Here is a 6,000-nt window from a genome sequence, read left to right as displayed (position 1 = left end):
CACATCACAACCCTTGTAGTAGAATAACTTCACCACTCTGATTAGCTTGCACCTCTTTGGGCAAACCTGCAGGCTGCTGGCCATAGCACTGTAAATCACACAAGCATTTAGTATCAACACAGACAGGCAAGAAAAAGAGCCAGTACCTTGCTTTCTAGGTCTTCATTGGCTTCACCATTTTCATGGAAATAGCAGATCTGTTCAATATTCATGACAGTAGCAATACTGTCACCATGATGTTCAGGTACTTCAAATAACCTGTTTAAAAAGCCTAATGTGTTACTGACACATATTTTAATGCATAGTTGCAGGAGCTGTGGCACCACCTGAAGATAAGACATGTCTGCACTCGATGAATCATGTATCACTTAAGAAAAATGGGACACTTTTGAATGACATGACTCTTTCTGCCACACCATGCTGCTCTGGAGACTGTCTGCTAAAGACACCAAATAATATACCAAGCAAAGTACAAGTCTTCTTGTGCCTACTGGCAAAGATAAGCACTGCTCTCCCAATAAAAACCATTTGTCAGCTTAATGTTTCCATGAATGTTAGACCAGTTCTGCCCATGAATGGACGTCAGAAAAGGTACCAGTTGCACCATGTTAATTCAGAGGAGCAATATATTGATTGGCATAGAAACAGAATAATATTCTCAGACTATGTTCCACTTCATTTCCAAACTCACGAGCCTTCCATATATCAGCTTGAGTTGCAATGTTTCACCTGTTGAATTTTCTGTGAACTTGGTGAGAATCAATTTGAAAGCTCTTATGTAGGAATTTAGTCTTTCTCTCTGAGAATCATAAACATTAATCAAGCCTGCATGATAATAATTTTAATTGATGTTACATAGCACCTAGTAATTCCGAATTGTTATAGAAGTTCTTCTGAGTTATATAAGGCAAAGATATTGTCCTTCAGGAGACAAGAGCCAAACAGATGGAGAGAGAGCATGAGAAACTGAGAAATTAGGTAGATTTAAGTCACATTCTGAGTCTTACTAAAGAACAAGTCACTTTCTAGAGGAAAGTTTCTGTTACTGTAGGGTTGGGGTTTTTTAAGGAAAGTCATTATTGGGAGCTGCAAGATTTGTGCCAAGCACATATTTTTCTTACAGAATTTCTTACTCATGTGCTTCAAAATCTATTGCTGAGGGCAAGTATCCTTCTGAAGTAAAAACCTCTGGAAATTACTATTGAGGACATTAACATCTAGCATATAAGACAACGTAAGACAACAAGTAGCTGTATATAGAAAGGAGGAAAAATACTTGTCTAATCACATATTAGGAGATCAAATTTTGATCTCAGATAACCAGTCAGAAATAAGTCTGTTTACATGCTCACTAACCTGATGTCAGTTGGTTAAATGAACTCAGAATTTGCCAGCCAAACACACAGTAAACTTAAAATCTTTCTACTTCTCTAACACAAGCCTCATTGTTGGGAGCTATGTGTATTTCCACTTCTGGAGTATTAACTTCTTTTCAGCCAGCAAAATCCACAGGATCTGTTGGTCTTGGAATCAGAAAGTGCCAGCTGTCTACTTCACCCAGTATGAATAAATGCAGATTTACTGTTTCAAAAAGATTTATTTAAAAAACGTGGTTTTCTGAACCTTTTAAATCTCTACAGGCAATCTCCAGACCTATTTTCCTTTTACACTACCTGTAGAATAAAACCTTAAAACTGTGTATGAAGATCGCTAAAGATCATTCTCCAGAGAGAGAAAGAGAAATCCTAAGTCTCATCGGAGCTATTGAAAAAGTTGCCAGGTTATGTTTGCGTTATGTGCTGTTTTGGAGAAGTGCCCAATTTCAGCTTATATAGAAAGTAATAGCATGGTCAGTTGTGCTATAAACCTCAGACATGGTCCTTCTTGGTTTGTTGCAGAGCATCTAGTTTAAGAAAGGAAGGAAGAGGGAAGTAAAGGCATGGAGAAAGAAGAAAAAGAGCCAATAAATGGAAAGGGAATGACTACCTTCAATTTCAGGGCAGAAGTATGGTGGAGAGTAGAACATGCAAGTTCTATTACTGTTGTTTATTTTTCTTCTCACCTGTGCAAACCAGCCCATGAAATTCTGCAGGTTAGTTGGTCTGCCTCTTTCTTACTCCTAGTGCAAGCACAAAAGCACCTGCCATTGCTATTGCAAATGAAAAATAAATATCTGACAGGAGGGAGGCACAAAAGAACTACAATTTGGATGACTTTCTCCTCACTTAAATGCAACCGAATGCTAAAAAATCTCAGATTGCACTCATTGTCCTCAGTGAAAGGGTCAACAAAGAAACCAAAAACCCTGACCTTATTCATCATCCCAGGTTAAGAACAAAAAGGCATTTTGATTTAATTACCCTTGTTTGAAAGTACCTTAAATGTGAATACAAACCCAGAACAGCTCTGACCATTTTTCCTCAAAATAATTTAAGTTTCCCATGCAAGATTTTGACACAAAAGGCCAGCCAGTGGAGGTGGCATAAATATCACAAAATACTGTGACTGAGATAAAAGTCTCAAGAATATCTTAGATATTTAACAACAGATCCATCAGGTCCCACACATGAAATAGAGGATCATCTTCTAAATCCTGATCATCACTCTTCTCCCCTGTCTTTAGTGGCAGTACCGTGGCTTCTTTCCTCACTCTGGGACCCTTCAGGTCTCTTTTTTCTCCAGACTGCTGTACCCATCCCATACAGTTGTAATGGAGTTGATCTCTTGCATGCAAGAACACTCCCCACAGCTGCCTAGCACAATGACAGCTGGTGACAATATGATCTGCAGGGTAGGCACAGCATGTCAGATGCTCCTTCACATTACAACAGTCCCAAAACTGTTGTTTCACACTAAAAGAAGTCTGAGAACATACACTGGTGTGGCCTGCAACCCAAGAGTAGCTGAAAACAGAGGTTCACATTTAAACCAGCCCAAGTAGTTTGACCTAAATATAAAGGTGCACCATGCAGATGTCATTGTACAAACAATACTTGGAGGGACTCAGATGAACCTTATTATTTCACAAATCTCTCCTCTAAACCTTAAAAACACTTTGTCAGTGTTTAGAAATGTATTTTTTCACCTCTTTACTTTAAACTAATATCACTGTTGCAAAGGTATTGTCTCTCTTCATTAACAGGGTTTTCATAGAAAAAGCATTGCTCTGATGCATGTATTTTAATAATTTACTCAACCAGCATGTACTCACTCATTTCCTTTTCAACTAGCCATGCAACCAGGCAAGTACAACTCAGTGGATGAAGCAGCTATGAAAAATTGTTTAACTGTGACCTTAAGCAGCCTAGTTATGGTAGAAATCCTCTGCCATTAATCAATTACACTTTGTCTGTAGCTTTGACTTTATACTCTTTATGAAGCCTTTCATTGCAGAAAACCTGGTGGATAGCTTAAGAATGTAAAAATTACATTCAGATTTCAGAACACAAAAAAAGTAAACAGGAGAAAATATCTTGACAATATTCTTATGCAGCTTCCAGATGCTGCAATAAGTATTTTTGGAAATGTGGTGTGGCATTTTCTTGTGTTATTTGAGAAAATGTGTAATCACTCAGTTGTTTGGCTTATCACACAAGAAGTTGCCAGCAAATAACTGTTATCTCTCAACGATGAGATTTCTGTTCCTGGCTGACATTGCTGATTAAAGAGTTCCTGTGGTGAGCGAGTGTGGAAAGGCAACCATTTTAGCTGGCTGTATATTATTCCCCATTCATATTACTTTCAAAAAAGGAGGGTGTTCACACAAAGGACAAACAGCATCATAGCTGGAAGGGCAGAAGGAGCCATAGGTGTGTAGGAAGATGTTACAATTCAGCACCAATGCAAGATTGCTGATGAGATGTTATGCTGAGACTGGCAGACAGTGTTTAGTTTAATAGGTAAGATATTCTTACTTATGCAGCTGCCTGTCATAAGTTGTAGAAATAATCCTGATTAGAAAAAGGCAGTTGCAAACTGTCCCAAATAATGTTTCAGTTGTGAACTCTGGCAATTCCTGAAAGTACTGCTCAGAGGGATACATGTAGCAGAGCACGTCTCTTACCTACTCAACAGCACTCTGGGGGGAGCCAAGATGTTCAGGGACACAGGACACCTGGAGTTCTGCAAGGAGGTGCTGAACAGTTAGATGGAAATCTCACTGAGGGTAAAAAGTCCTTTGGAACTACTGTCTGTGCAGCGCCCTGTGCTGTTATCTTAACAGTAAATGGTTTAACAGAAAGAGACAACTCCAAAGTCAACAACAAACACAGTTGGGGCTCATAATCTCAACAGCCATGTCTGACCTTTTCCTTAGCTGTCAGGGAAGAATATATTATTTTTATACAGGCAAATCCCAGAAATAATTGATAGAAATTTAACAGGGGAGGCAGAGCACACAAAGTGAAAGGGTTAGCAGGTTCTTTTCTGAAAAAAGGTGTTACTCCCTCCATAACTGATACCAAAGCAGCTTTGGGCACAATGCATCCCAATGAGAGAGCATGTGGCCTAATTTGGCACTTCTTCCACCAGCAGGAGCCTCTTCTGCAGGCTATTCACAATCCAACTGAGGCTGGCATCTTTGCCTGGTTGAAGCTGACATGCTGTGCCACATTATGAGTGGGAACAGGACCATCCTAACAGATTAGCATGAAAACAGGCTTGCCAGAATACCAGTATGTGGATAATATTTAAGTGTTAAAGGGGGGATCTCTGTCCAAAAATGCTGAAGTGACAGTCTGTCTTCAGCTTGCCCAGTTCCAGTTAGGAAGTCTGTCACAGGGTAACACAGCTGATCTTGGCATATCCCAAAGCCATTTCTGCAGCCCATGTCAAAGAAGAAACTCTTGTTTCAGGAATCAAGTTCTCTAGAGGACATGAGAAATCCCCAGAAAAAGAACTGTGAGAGTCTCAGTAGACTGGTTGTTTTTCTTGCTCGAGTCTGGTTTGGCAGGGAAACCAAATTACACATTACTTCTGTTTTTTCAGGGTAATTTGTGTATCTGTGAGCTTCATGGTAAGTTTTGTAGTGAGGAACAAAGGGGTCAGAGTATGATGAAGTCTACGCAGATGCAAGAAGCCTCTCCCCACTTCTTTAGTGCCTTGTGAGATGAAAGCAGTTTTCCATATTGGGCCTGTGTCCATTAGCCCCCATTTCCTCCCTGAAGAAGTACTCTGGCTGAGTTAGCTGGCATGCTGGCTGTGCCTCAGCAAGCAGTTCAGGCTAGCTATCTTCAAAGTATGCTAGCTACCTTGCAGAGTATGAACTGAATTTTTGCAAGATATTCGTTGCACATAACCAGGAGCTATGATGCATAAGGCAGGGGAAAGTCATGCTTCCAGGATTAGCACAGCTCACTTGGCATCCAGTTTTACCTTTCAAAATCAGGGGTTTTCCCATCTTTAGCTGGAAGAGTGACCTACCATTTAGGTTGGACAGGTGATTTATGCAAAAAATAAACTTCAGCACCCTTCACAAGATATTAATGTCACATCTGAATACTCTTTTTCAGGAGGTTTTCATAATAAAAGAGAGGGAAAAAAACTGTATTTGCACAAACCATGGATAAAGTGTTTGACATTTTCAAAGGTGTGGGCTGAAACACAGAAATATTTTTAATCCCAGATAAGATCTCAAGGAAATAATTACTGGACCTCAGAGAAAATATAAACCAAGACTGCCAAAACTGTGTCAGTAGATTTCATTACAGTTTACTTATTTGAGCTGAGAAAGAAAACAGGCAGAGTTATGTGCAAGTTTGTACTCCTGCATCTCCTTTTAGATCAGTCTGTTTACATTTTACAGTGTTTTAGGAGGGATACAAAGGTGACAAGTTTCTGAATTCTAAATGTCCTTCAGTAGCTGGAACATTGCATTCCCGTGCCACTTGATGAGTCACATTACTTATTTGTCACATATGTTGCTCACACAAGGGAATGTATTCAATGAAGGAATTAATCCAGGCAGCAAGCCATGGACAGATGAATGAAAGTGACCAAAAG

This window comes from Zosterops lateralis (genome assembly GCF_965231275.1).
Source record: "Zosterops lateralis genome assembly, chromosome: 7".
In the NCBI taxonomy this organism is placed as follows: Eukaryota; Metazoa; Chordata; class Aves; order Passeriformes; family Zosteropidae; genus Zosterops; species Zosterops lateralis.
The sequence above is the reverse complement of the archived record's forward strand: the minus strand, read 5'-3'. Positions refer to the sequence as shown.